This window comes from Pagrus pagrus (assembly GCF_965226575.1).
Source record: "Pagrus pagrus genome assembly, chromosome: 17".
In the NCBI taxonomy this organism is placed as follows: domain Eukaryota; kingdom Metazoa; phylum Chordata; class Actinopteri; order Spariformes; family Sparidae; genus Pagrus; species Pagrus pagrus.
In genome coordinates this window covers 20438133-20452631 of record NC_140201.1, presented here as the reverse complement: position 1 = coordinate 20452631, position 14499 = coordinate 20438133, and the positions used below count along the sequence as shown (strand labels likewise).

The 14499-nt window shown below is 39.1% G+C and overlaps 1 protein-coding gene across 1 annotated transcript in view; it reads right to left on the bottom strand.

The window, feature by feature from the left end:
- LOC311272747 (growth factor receptor-bound protein 10-like) overlaps window positions 1–1040 on the bottom strand; it is a 60022-nt gene extending 58982 nt beyond the window's left edge. The window contains exon 1 of the mRNA XM_084379382.1: window positions 957–1040. The gene's annotated coding sequence lies outside the window, so the exon portion shown is untranslated. The remainder of the gene's footprint in view (window positions 1–956) is intronic.
- Window positions 1041–14499: the final 13459 nt, after the last annotated feature.

Sequence of the window (14499 nt, the reverse complement as noted above, 5' to 3'; positions counted from 1 at the left end):
GGGTAGGATCACAGCATTACATACATGTTTAATGCAACACTATGTAGAAATTGCCATTTTGTGCGATTTGGCGCCCTCCACAGTTTTTGAGTACAACACCAGTCGTTATTAAAAATCCCAGGTCTGTATAAAATTTGTCAGACTGCTAACTACAATCAAAACAAGTTTACACTAAAAAACTTTGATTTGAACACACACTTATTACAAAACTTGGATAAATGTAAAATTAGACAGTGCTGATTAAATATGAATCAAGGTTCAGTCGCTCTATAGCTAATTTCTCACCTCCAATGTTTCAGAAACATATTCTAGTTGGCTTATTAGCTGTAATATGACAATGTTTCTCACCAGGCCGCCATGTTGAAAATGGACAAGGCGGAAAGAGAGGGATTCACATCCATGTACGCTCAGACATCACAGCCACCAAAACAAATAAAATAAACAAGAACAGAGAAGCTCAGGTTATAAGGAGCACAAAGGGAGCGTGATGTAATTTTCTGTTGGACACCATTACTCCTCTATCTTGACATAAGAAATATTTGTTTGCAGCTATATAATTGCTCAAAATATCATAGATTTTACCTTTAAAGGTGCGAGTAGTAGCCTTTTAGCGTATTTCAGCTCATGGTTTTGGTTTAATGGCTCTCATACAGTAGTTTGGCAACCATTTTAAGCAGGAAAGCTCAGAAAAAACGGACTCTACTCTAGCCAACAATAGCCAAAAGGCAGACAGACAAAGTAAGCAACTAGCGTTCGCATTAACTCATTGCTTTACCAAGTGATAATACGTCAAAGTTGTGTTTATAGCTTGTTGCACTGCCCTCCAAAAATTTGCCAAAAATCAATTAATGCAGGCTCAGTAGCTGTTAGCTAGCTTACTAATGCTAGTTAGCTGAGACGGCGGGCTTGAACAAGCTAGATTCACTCAGAATAGGAGATAAATGCACATCACTTACCTGGTGGGGAATTGAAAACAGCTAAGGCCCTGCACATCCACACAGGTGTTCTCAGTTATCTGATGAGACCTCACTCAAGCTGAGGCTGTACAGAGCTAACGTTATGCTCTGTGTTAGGTCACCAAAATGTCCAAAACCTCAGTGTGTATGCCCTTCACACTGCATAGTGCCCTCAAAGTGACAAATCCTTGCTACAATCGTGCATCTGTCATCGATGACGCAAAATTATGTTTTGTACCAACTGTATTCTCATGCTGCCTTCATGTGCTATGGTATTTATGGTAAATACCAAAAGACGACGTGAAAAGTGCACATGAACACCCTCTCATGTGGTATTTTCCACTGGGCAACTCGTAGAATTTTTTGATGCCCGAGTCGCCGAGATGAGATAACCTGTCACCTTTTCAACATGGCGGCGAACAACGAAAGATTTGTGAATGGTAAGCAATGTACACTACTAAACGTGTTTTGCTACTGTAAGTGGATCGTTTTTGGACCCTATAAAGAGTTGCTCCATTGACAATTGTAATATGATGCGTTAACACTCGGTGTCAGTTTTTAAAATACCGTTATGGTTTGGTTTTACCTCCCCAGAGCAGATGCTAGCAGATGTCAATAGGAGCTTATTTTCTCTGTACAACAACAGAAGCACATGAACACAACGCACTGGTAAATACCAGATCACAAGTGGAAAATACCATCTGTACCATAGCACATGAAGGCAGCATCAATTTACTAAAATGGGAATTAGTGGATATTGGACAAAGCTGATGAGATTGAGGGAGATGTCAATCAAGCACAGAGTAGAGCTTTAATCAGCCACAAGTGAAACACCTGTGGGAGTGTACCACGAGTGTGTTGAGCCTTTAGATATAACTGCTTCTAAATTACTGCGACCAATTTATACCTAAATTGTCAATAGACCTTATCCGCACGGCGGCCATTTTCCTACGTCTCGAAACTTGAATGCTGGAATAATGTTATGCTGCTGTGCTTCAGGTTACAAGCCGTATTAACTCAGGTAATGTGAGAAATTGTTGTCAATTTACAGCTTCCCAGTTGATCAGCAACTAAAAAAAGATGGATTGTGAAAATCTGGAGGCACATTCGACCACATTTCAAAGTAAAACAACATTCTTGATAACTTGTTTACTGTTGTCTTCATTCAAAAACTCGCTAACATTATGGTATGATTGGCCTCTACATCCTTTGTGGTTCACTTGCAGGTGAGATGTGCGTTGATATTTCTGAATTAGTTTACACTATTTCTAATCGTATCACGTGTCAAACAGTAAGGTTAGCTAGAATGTGGTTGTATGCTAATGTTAGCTGTTGGCTAATGGAAGCTTATTGGACATCAGACCTGTGGCTTCACTTTGAAATATGGTCCCTTCAGATTAAACTATCCGATGCCTTTACAGCTGCTAATCGATCAGGAAACAGTGAAATGATAACAATTTGTCAGATTGCCTATGTTTAAACTGCAGCCAGAATACAGAAGTACAACATGCTTCCCAATGGCTGCTGCGTGAATATAGTCTATAGACCAGGCAGGTGTCACTAATAACATTTATTATGCCATGACAGTGAGCCAGCATACACAATACCAGGTAGCACCTAAATGGATTTCACCAATTATAAATACACCTGAAGGTAAAATAAACCATTATATACAATAGATCAGTAGTTTATCTTAGAATGTGAAACTGTCTAAAATCAGTTCAAAATTGCTTCAGCCCTTTTGAAAGTGTCTGTAATCAATAATTCACAATAAGAAAATATCAATGGACAATGTGACAAGAGAATGATCACTGGTATCTGTAGTGCCAGTGCTGGATGTGCTAGATGCTAGATCTAATAAAGTTAAAGAAAATCTATCGTGTGGGTTACTTTAGAGCACAAGAGGAGAGAGGAAAGCAGCTCTCCTGTAAATGTATCAGCTGGCCTCAAACCCGAGTAAAAAACTAGTGAAAAGTCATTATTCTGCTGTCCAGGCCTGAGCTGTTTTTATTGGAGGTAAGGGCTTGGTAGCAAGCTCTGGTGCCGGTTTAATGAGTGGTGTGCTTCGGTCTGAGAATGTAGGGGAAAGGCCACAATGTCCCTTTACGAAAAGGTCAAATTTAAAACTGTGAGTGTATCTGTTTGGGCCTGATAGTGAACACAACCATACCTGAAGCCTCGATTTGACATGAATTGTTACGAGGAGAACTCACAGTAGGCATTATATTATATAGTATATGAGGAGGTTTTAAAAGGGACGAACATACAAATTAATTCCTTGCTGTAAAATGAAAATACTCACCTATCTTTTTTTTTTTTAGAGTGAATTAACTGGTAACGCTGTTGTGGAGCTGCATAGTGCTGAGCTCTGGGCAGCCCAAAGTACACTGCCACGAACACACACACACACACACACACACACACACACACACACACACACGCACACCAAGCAATTTTGTCAAAGTGAGCCCCTAAATATAGCCATTGCACAGTGTTATTATCACAGCAGGGGTGGTGCTCTGTTATCTCTCACCCTTCACTTCTATTGTTTTACTACTCCAGCAGATGACAGCTTCACTAGGGCTGGGGCCCATTTGCTCTGTATATGGCCTGTTATATAAGACCGGCACTGACGCTGGTTCGTTTGCTGTATTTTTTCAGCAGCAACACTTTATAAATGATTTCATGTCAGGTTTTATGTGCCAGAGAGGAGAAAGTCCTCCCATTCTGGCTACGGTCACACTCATGCCTCACATTGTCACTTTTTATTTGTGTTTTTGCCGGTGACAAGAATGAAGTTGTCCCTAAAGGGAAGGCTGACCAACCGTGACGCATTGGAAAAAAAATAAGGATTTTGCTCGGGAAACAAAACTCCATCAGCGTCTCTGTGGTGCCACAATGAATGAGCTTGAGAATGGTATTCATGCGGTGGCACACATACAAATACATCAGTGCAGGAAAACAAACACAATCACAGCCGAATACACAAGAAACACTCAGTCTTCATTAGAGACCGTAAAAGCAACAGCTGGACTCTGATTGGTGGGGAAGACCTGGCTTCTTCCACACACACACATACACTGGGGAGCATTGTGCTATTTTCCTTTCTTTGTTACAGAGCAGCGACATGAAAATGTCCATCAAGTGCTTGCTGAGTCACCCATTCAGAACTGGCCATACTGAACGGCATGATGGGAAGTGGTGGTCTGATGGCAGTGGCCCCCTGCTGCGCTGCTGCCTGGCCTGGGACTGCCTGCCTGGCAGCCTGGATCAGTGGTTGCAGACAGACGCAACAACACGACACACAGACACACACAAGCACAAATATTCATTCACAAAAGCTATTGTTAAACACGCCGGATGTGTGTACCAAGCACTGGCCTGTTTCAGTTTGTCCCAACAACAAACAACTTACTTTGATACTATTTTTGTCACACACACACACAAAACACACAAAACACAGTTCTCTAGTTCTCAGTGTTTACACCCAAACAAACATACTGTTGATTGGGTGGTCGGAGGGATTGGTACATACCAGGAAGAGCTTAGCATTAGAGCAACAAAAGGTACTGTACACACAGAGTAGCAGAATAATGTGTTTGCTCTGACCTGCATAAAGTATATTTCTGAGCAGACAGGATCTGAAGTCATTGCTTCCTCCCTCAGCTGGTCTGTAGAAACCATTTTTAAAATACATATTCAAAAGATTTATGTCAACATGGGGGCATATGGTAAGGTTAATTATTGAGTGTTTGGTTTGTTTGGTACACATCAGTCTTATAGAATAGTGAGTAGACTTGCTAAGATTTAGATTGATACCACCCTCATGTCTGTAAGTCAGTGTGGCTCTGTCCAATATAGGCTGAACCTTTTAAAATCCACCTAATAGCACCTCTATAGCTTATTATCAACATTATATGTATCATTAGCCTAATCCGTACAAAATACTGTCCATTGTCCTGGATGGGGTACATCCTGGCCTGGAAAAATGACTTCCTGGACTGGAGTCTTGCTATTTCTGTGAGATTGCAAGCAAACAGCAGAGACTGTACTTCAACAGGCCGAAATTAAATAAAATAACAAAAAAAACAAAAAACTATTGAGGATGAATCATATTGGTCCTTTTTGTGGGATGTGAAATTCTGACGTAACAAACATCCCAATAACTTTTATTTTTTGGAGCTTGCTCTTATAGATTGTTGTAGCAATGACGTATTTTTGGAGGCTAACACTAGCTACTTTTTTAAGCTTCTTGGCCACGATTAATAATCATTGTCACAGCAACATATGTCATGCCTGTACACCCCAGGCATTACATCGCAGAAGCTCACTTCAAGGCATTTAAGGTAACTACCTACAGTCTGTAACTCTTACGTTAGCATGCTAATATATCAACCACAGATGTTGTGGTGGGGGGCATCGTATCATGTCTCACTCTGGCATTGGATTCACATCAGTGTTTCTCCAATATTACGCATCATAAGCTTCATGAAGGTAGGATTTAGCGCAAGTCTGTTTCATGGTCTGTACTAGATTTAGCTAGGTCTACCTACTAGCTTCATTCAGTTGTCATCTAATCGAGTCTAAATTCTCTCTACACATTTGGGAATTACTATGAATGAATGACCGACCTCAAGAAAAAGTCGTTTAGTGAGAGAATGATTGTGTACTGGACAATTAATCACACTGTAACCACACCCTCACATGTGAGCGTAGTGATGACGATGTGTGTTAATTTATCCGAGCATCTGTTTCACTTACAAACATGCTTTAATGCATTATGGGGTGATTAAACAAAGCCTACATTAGATCAGAGATGATTTGTCAAACAAGCATTACTCAGATTTTCCAGACATGAAACACCAAGGGCAACTTCACTGAAAATATTACAGTCTAACTGCAACCATCTGTGTGTGTTAGTGTGTGTGCACGCAAGTGGGATGCAGCATTCATCATCTGTGTGCGTACTGTGTGTGCTCTCATAGTAAAGAATGTTTGAGAGTCCAACCAAGGCACCAGCTTCCAGGCTAGGACCTTACATTCTGTGAGGCAGCGAGGACTGCCTGTTCAAACAAAGATTAGAGCCTTGAATTACATAAGATTTAAAGAAAAATTAACATTCCGTCTCCTGGACGTCACCAAGTGCCAGTGTTTTCATCAGAACAGGCCGAGAGGTCAGACAGGATTTCCCCCCATCGGTAGCAGTTGGCTACACAAGTATAGACCTGAAAACAAACATGTTGTTGGAGTGAGGGCCACAGGAAAAGCCAGACAAAGCGCCTGTGACGTGGCAGCTGAAAATAAATCGCATTTCACATCACTTAGCAGACATTTCCTGAAGAATGGCATTTTGTTTGGATCTCAAGACTTATGATTCAGAAATGACCTTCTTGGCAAAAATCAACAAGTACAGACTTGCCTATGTAATGATACATTAGTTTGACGACATTTGGCTTTAATGAAGCAGCGGGTATTAGCAATATAATCCAAATTTGTCCTTATTGAATTTCTTCCTGACCAAACTTAGCCAAAATAATGTGTATACACCTACAGTGGTATTTTATGTTGTTTGCGTAGTTTTTCTAAATTGGTGTTTTTGGTCAAATAATTAATTTGAAGTCAGAAAGTATATTTTCCACAAGCTCTGAAACGGCCCAAGCTACTGTACCTAATGACAGATGCATGTAAATTATTGGGTCTTCCTGTTGCACTTTGGTTCCTGTCTTTACTTTAAAATATAGGAAATCATTGCTTGGACCACAGCACGTTTCCTGTCTTTGTCTGGAGTAAAAGAAGCAATCTGGCCTGTCAGAGGTGAAGGTGGTAGAGAGAGGAGATCACCTATGAGGATGAGTTGTATAGGATCACATCAAAACAGCTGGTACAGTGTAGTCAAAGTCTCACTGTGACTCCATTTTACATTTCCAGTCAACTCCAGCATGTGATGGGAAGATGCTGCTGTTATTAGATTAGGTTTCTGGACTGAATTGTTTGACAGATATTGAAATCGACTTTGACTTGGAGCTCATAGCAGATTTTAACTTGACATGGTGGTGCTGCCATCTAGTGCCATATCTTTGCCACTGAGACAAAGCCATTGGAGGAGGGATCTAAGATGACATCACATGCCAAAGCAACGTTTCAGTGTTAATCATAAGGTTATGTTTAGTAAATAGAAGAAGAGCAACAGCTTGATATGATTATATTTAATGTCTCTGGGCCTTTTTTGTCACATTGGGCTAATGGAGATACCCCACACTGTAGTTGTCATACAGTCTGTAGCCATTTCAGTTGCAGGCAGTATCTGAAGTAAGCACACACTGTGTTTTCTCCATTCTAATATCTTAAACATTCATTAAAATGTAACTTTATAGCAGCTGTGTAAGAATGGATTGTAATATCTTCTTATCTGATAGTATCTTATCTCAGAAAACACACAAATAGTACAAACAATTGAACAATCATACTCAGATCTTTCAGTACGATCAGGTTCTCATGTGACCATACACTGTAGGTGTTTAATGTTATCATTTTGTTGTCTTGGTTGTACGCAATGTCACACTACCTGTTTGCTTAAGTCTAACAGGGAGTGTCTGTTCTTTTTAAAGGTGAGGCGCAGGACATTGTCAATGGAATGCTATCGTTAAAGGTGTGCCCATGCTCTAATAAGGGCATAGACACAACTGTCAGATGCTAAACCCTCTGAGTCAGCTGGCGTTACTCTCTGCAATTAAAGCTAAACTATGACAGTTTCATCGCTCTCCTGTGGAAATGACAGGCCATCCGTATGGTTTAGGGTGGAGATAAGGATGATACCAAAAAACAGAAACATTGCTGACAGCAGTTGAAACCCCTCACCACACCAAACTCAACCCTGATGTCATGAAGAGGCTCAAGGTTCAGACAAAAGATGGAGAACACACGATTTGAAGTCAGATTGAAAATATTTTATCACCAGAAACCATCTTGCTATTAGATATCAACATCTTCACGTTTCACGTTTTTAAAAAAAACAAACCTTTTTACATCAATAAAGCAATGGTATGTGAAAAAATAGTGATGGGGGAGATAAGTGAAAGATGTTGTACAGTATGCGGCACTTGAAACACTGGAGACCATGCAGGAGCTGACAGAGAGACAGAGAGACTGAACAGGCCGACTTCGGCCGAGTGAACCTCGCTAAAATCCATAATACATGACTAAGCAGCTTCTTAGTATGCAACGTACTCACTGGAAAAGTGACAAAACAGAATGTCCTCAAACCACTATGCATACTGAATATGGTTGTTTTTTGTGCAGGTCAAGCTCATTTTGTCACGTCCATCACCGTCTCATATGGAGAAGGTAACATGTAGTGTCCACGGCAATATGAGACGATCAGACCAACTGCTCCACTGAACTTTGTAAATAGAGCAAAAGATCCCAAGAAGAGCAGAGGATGAAATCGGGCGGTGGGTCACACACAGGACCTTCACACAGGAGACCGGGGCTTATGTCCTAAGATCTTTCTGCATGCATTTGATTTGGAATGAGTGAAAGAAAGTAGCAACACATTTTTAGTACTACTTTTCTTTTCTTTTTTTAAACACAGTTGCATGGTGTAAAGGTAATTCATCTATCTATATGATTATATAAGATTAGGAACTGTAATATGATGACTGTGAAGCAAAGTAAAGTTTATTTTAGTGCCGTACCACCAGACTACAGAGCAGCTTCTGTCCTCAGGCTGTGAGACCCCCCAATTCCTCCTCAGCAGTCTGCCATTAAAAAAAAGTTTGAATTGACTGAGGTTCAGGTCAACGCAAATTCAGGGTGTTCTGGCAAGGTGTTGACTGAGATGGTCAACTCGGAACCAGGATGGTATAAAAAGATCACTAAATTTGTGGCTAGTCAATTTTTAGAAATAAAGCACTAAGACAGTTTTAAATGTCATTAAACCTAGAGACAAAATCTCCAAGTTGGCAACAATGACAGTAAGCGGTGCTGGCTTAGGCCTGTGTGAGCTGACCAATCAGAGCCAACTGGGCCTTGTGGGCAGAGGGCCTTAAAGAGAAAGGTAGTACACAGGTAGTGACCCAAGATAAAGTATGATCCTGAACATAAGCAGAATATATCTTCTTAAAATATTGAAATGCTGCATCCCTTTAAAGTGTTTGGTAAAGAGATTTGGTTACATAATGACAAATCTCTATGGGATGAAGCCTGCGGGAGCTCGTAGAACGTAAGGATGAAGCTTAAGTTAAAATTCTACATTGTTACGGTTGTAGTGAGGCTTATATTATTCTGTTGGAAACTGGGATAGTTTTGTTTCAAATTGGAGGTCTTCTTTTCTTTTTTGTTTTTACAGTACAGATGTTATATTTGTAAATCAAAATTGAAAGTCATAAAATAAGTAATTGGGGACTGTAGTTAAGCACTGCCACTAATTCATTAACGTGCTGTGTGATTGCTTCCTTTCATTACATTCCATCCTAACTGTTGGGAATCTGAATATACATGATTCAATTCACTGATTAGTCAAGTTGAGACATGTTGAAATATGAGCTGTCGCTACTGCAACAAGCTGTGGAGATTTGACTTTCTTAAGAACTGGATTTATTGCTTGATCATTCTCAAACTTGGAGCTACACTCCAATCACTAAAAACTGTAACACTGTATTCTCAAGAAGCGTACTGGTAAAAGTAAACAGTTTTATGTTCTCAGTCTTTGTCTAATAAAGATAGTCATTTTAATTATCATCTGATGTCCCTCTCTTTTGCTGCTGAACCTCCTCCCCAACAGCCATTACTGTCTAATCTCCGAACTGGAGGTGTTACTGATCGATGGAGGATGGTTACAGTTCTTAAGACAAGGTTTCAGGAGAGTTTGGCTATATAACAGCTCTAATCACATGAATTCCACGCACACAAAAAAAGTAGTAATTTCAGTACTGTGAGGGTTAAAGAGAAGATTTTACCGATCAAGAATGTAAACAAGCAAGACATATGTGGTTATTTTATAAAGTACCATACGAATCATACTTGGCTTCCCCTTTTTAAAATCAAACCTGTCGTGGAGTGTAGACGTTATTATCCCAGTTAAATTCCACCATGCACAGAAAACCTGTGGTGTGAAACTGGATTGTAGGGGGATTGAGGGCATGATAGTACACTGTGAACATGCCCCACATTGTTTCAACACATACTTATACCTCAAGACTGTCAAAACCACATATATTACCATTTCCAAGACAACATGATTATTGCAGCGTAACAGCGTCGGCAGGCTGACTAAACCTTTGTTGTACAGTCACATTTTGGGTTTAGACATTAAAACTACTTAGTAATGTTTGGGAAAGTTAATGGTTTGGGTTAAATTAAATATGTTACTTAATTTAATGTAATGTAATGTAATTTAATCTACATATGTAGTTGAATCCACTAGGTGATTTTTGTCAATTTTAACAGGGAGTGGACCAGATGCATTTCATTTACCCACAACTATCAAACTGACTCTTTTAGTTCTTCTGGTTTCAGAACCAGATTAACAAGGGGGATACATATTGGTCATTTTGTTAACAAAGGGGAGGGCAACCCCACTTATATTGCCTACAATGCACTACACTCCATATGAGCAAGGAAAACAACTTTGTGTAGGAAAATAAATTATTTTTATTATTAAGTAATAATATTATTATTAAGTTTACATAATCATAATTTTAGTGTGAATAACATGATCAATACATCAACGTTTGCATTTTCTGCATGTTTCATTCAAACAGTTTTTGCCATTAATGTCTTCATATCTTATTTTGTTACAGTAGTAATAGCTGAAGCATTAACAAAATGATAAATGATGATACATGCGATGATAAAGCACAACATATTTACAGCTCTGATCACATGAATATCGTGTCCACAAACAGGTCATTTCAGTGCTGAGAGGGGTACAGAGAAGTTTCTACTGATGATCAAAACCACTGAGATCAATCGGGTCACTTTATAATAAAGGACCATAAGAATTGTACTCATCAGTACTTAATATGCAAACTGTTCAATTGTGGGGTGTAGTAATGTAGTTTATCCTGTTTAAATTTCTTGTCCAGATAACTCTTTAGCAGTTTCTCTACATCCTCTACAGCCTCCTGCCTGTTTGCATCTGTGCATTTGTCAGATGGTTGCTGTACCCGCTCTCTCATTTCTGTCTCATTTTTGAGCAAGTTGCTCAGACTTTCAGCTTCAGCACAGTTGCCGTAGGCCCACTCCCTTGTTTCACTTGTTGTCAAACCAAACAAATTCCCACATGATCTGCAGGGAGCCATTGGGGTTCCATCACTGAGGCTAAACGCCTGACACCTGACCTCTTCTGGAAGTTTGATGGTTCCATCAAAATATGTCTTCTTCGTCTTCAGTGGATAGTAGGTCATCACTGCATCAGCTACGTAACTGTCCCAGTTGCTGAGACAGGATGCAGCGATAACGATTCGCCCAGGATTACAGCCAGAAGTGGACATGGAGACTCCGTAGTACCTGACTGAATGTTCTGCAGCGTTCTTCTGAGACACACAGATGGTGGAGGAGGTAGACTTTTTCTTTTCTGTTTTACGCAGCTTCAGTTGAAACTTTTGCAGCTCCTCTATTATTTTCTGTTCATTCTTTTCTCCAGTCAGTTGGATAATCTGGAAGCAATCACAAATGTTAACAAGCTTACTGAGTCATACTTTGTGTTTACAGAGTGAAAGATGGACATTTATCATAAACACAGGTATCATTTAACCTACAATGGGGATGCTAGGGATCTAGTGCCCACCACTTCTTGTAAAGTAATTTTGTCCGCATCATTTTAAAAGGCATAAATTGTTAAAAATGAGAAAAAAATTTGCCTGAACCACTAAATATTAACTAACAAATAAAACACATCGACATTAGTACAGGTACATTGAAACTGGCTGCTGCTGATTCTGGTGTGAAATTATGACAAAACTTTAACCCAGGACCTAACATGGAGCTGTTATCTGTTAATACATGTTAAGACTCTCTTTCCTTCCTATTTCCTTATCTCTGTTATACATTAAGTCTCTCCCGCACAGTTAGCTGTCTAAATGAGGATTGTCAGTTAAATATGCAGACAGTGGAGTAGAGTAGCCAAAAATTGTACTTAAGTATTAGTTACTATTTGTTACTTTACAAAAACAAATGGGCCTACTCAAGTACAAATAAAGGTGGTGATCAAAGTCGCTACTTCAAGTACTGTATGAAAGTATTAAAAATGACTTGAGTTGTGAGTAAATTCAAAAATACTGTCTTTTATTTGATGTGAATCTGACTGATCTGATGAATTCAAACACAGATGGTATTCTTTGGGTAAAGGTAAAGAGGTGAAAAGACGTCTGCATTTATTTGTGATGAAATGACAAATTATCATATCCTGATTAGATCAAATGCCACATATACACCAGGACAATGTTCCCAGTTTGTATCTCTCAAGTGTGAACAAAATATTACATTATTATTAAACTCTATTAAGTTAAAATGATATTGTTTGCTTGTTGTCTCATATATTATATTATGATCTAGAAAATAAATTGGCAAATTGTGTGTATGTGCATAATAGACCATGTCTGTTATTCCAAAATAAATAAATAAATATAAAGAGTGTCAAAATGTTACAGTGTACATAAACTTTGATAAATCCAGTACAGATGTGCCAAGTCCCAGCGTGACCCCCCACATCTGGTCTGTCCAATCACATGAAGACAGTTAGTTAGAGATGTGGCTGATTCAGTCTATTATCTTTCTGAAAATTGTTTCATATCAGATGACTCATCTGACTTCACGTCCTCACTGTTACCTAAAGACCCTCTGTGGTTGAAACATTATATCACTAGTTTGTCTTTTTTTCGTGTGCACAATTTGGTCTCTGCTTTTCTCTTCATCAGGCTACACTAATGACCGCCACTAATTAAATATACATGCTGGCTTGAATATTTCGCTACATTACGACAGAAAGCAGAGTAATAGTAGTTTTGAAGCATGTACGGTGTGTATATATTACATTTATAAGTTGTAAGATAACAGACACACTACCTGCTCTCTGTCAGCCCAGTGCTCTGATGACTTCACAGTTACAGCCTTCTGAACTGTGCACTGGTAATTCATCTGCAAATATTAGTGGTCAGCTCGATTTGAAAGCTATCCTCCTGCTGCAGCTTCTGTTATTATGCTGCTTTGAACAGTCATGTGGAGGCTTGACCGTGGTAGAATAACTGAGCTCTATCAGACCTGGGACCAGCCGACCAACAGCCTCTTAATGAAATGCGCATGAACTTCTAAAATAATAGATTGATAAAAGTATAGCTGCCACACACTTGAAGGACTGCCCAGACGTTTCAACTCCTGATTATACAGTTATATAGCGCCATTTTTTTTATTTCAATATTTCAGAAATAATGACCTCATAGCTGGCTACAGCCATGTATACAGTACACTTTAATCTAAGAGTAAGCAACAGTCTACAACGTGCAGGAAAACTATTATTGTTCATTAGATAAAAGATGTGATCAGCATTTACTGTAAAATCAGAATGTACATTCAATGGGACTTTAGCTAACAAGATAACCTGTCTAGCTAACCTACAATAGCGTTAGGTTTTGAAAAATTAGGGTTGGGTAAAGAATTTGGTACTTTTGTGGGTGCGTATTACGAATTATGTTGGTATTACTGAGTACTGAATCAGATTAAATCAGTTTATACCAAATACATTACGCATTCTTTGATTCCAATTTGTAAAATGTGATTTTGTTGTTCTGTTCTGTGCAGGTGACATCTATTGCATGTCTGTCCATCCTGGGAGAGGGATCCCTCCTCCTCCTTCCTGAGGTTTCTTCCATCTTTATTTCCCATGTTAAAAGGGTTTTTCCTCACTCGAGTCGAGGGTCTTAGGACAGAGGATGTCATCCACTGAACAGATTTTAAAGCCCACTGAGGAAATGTGATTGTAATTTTGGGCTATATAAATAAAATTGATTTGATTTGAAATGTATTATCGTTTGACAAATGATGATCTTACCATGTCTAGCACGCATGAAATTGGACTCCGTTTAGGCAGTTGGCAGGAATAGTATTGAAAAGGTCGAGGAAAAGTGTTCTTCAGGTCTTCCAACATGTCGTTATCATTTACAATTTCTTCTGGGCTGCATGGTGGACTGTTGATGTTTCCCAAAAAGAAAATGCTATGAAGAATCTGCAAAGTCAAAAACAGATTTCAAGAGATATCACTTTCTGTTTTGACAAGCATTATTTGTCGAAAATAAACTATGACAAAGTTGTGCAACTTGTCCGAAACAGAAGATTGTTTGTGTTGTGCTTTAGAAAAGCATGAACTTATTTCAGTTATGCACAATTTAAAATGTCATTTAAATGGGAGGAATCCAACATTTAATATTGCAACATTTGGACTCAATTTGACTCCATTTGTATTGATATATGGATCAGGGGCCGTATTCCTAAAGATTCTTAGTGCAAAGAGTTGCTCCTAGTGGCCAAATTCTAAGAAAATTCTTAG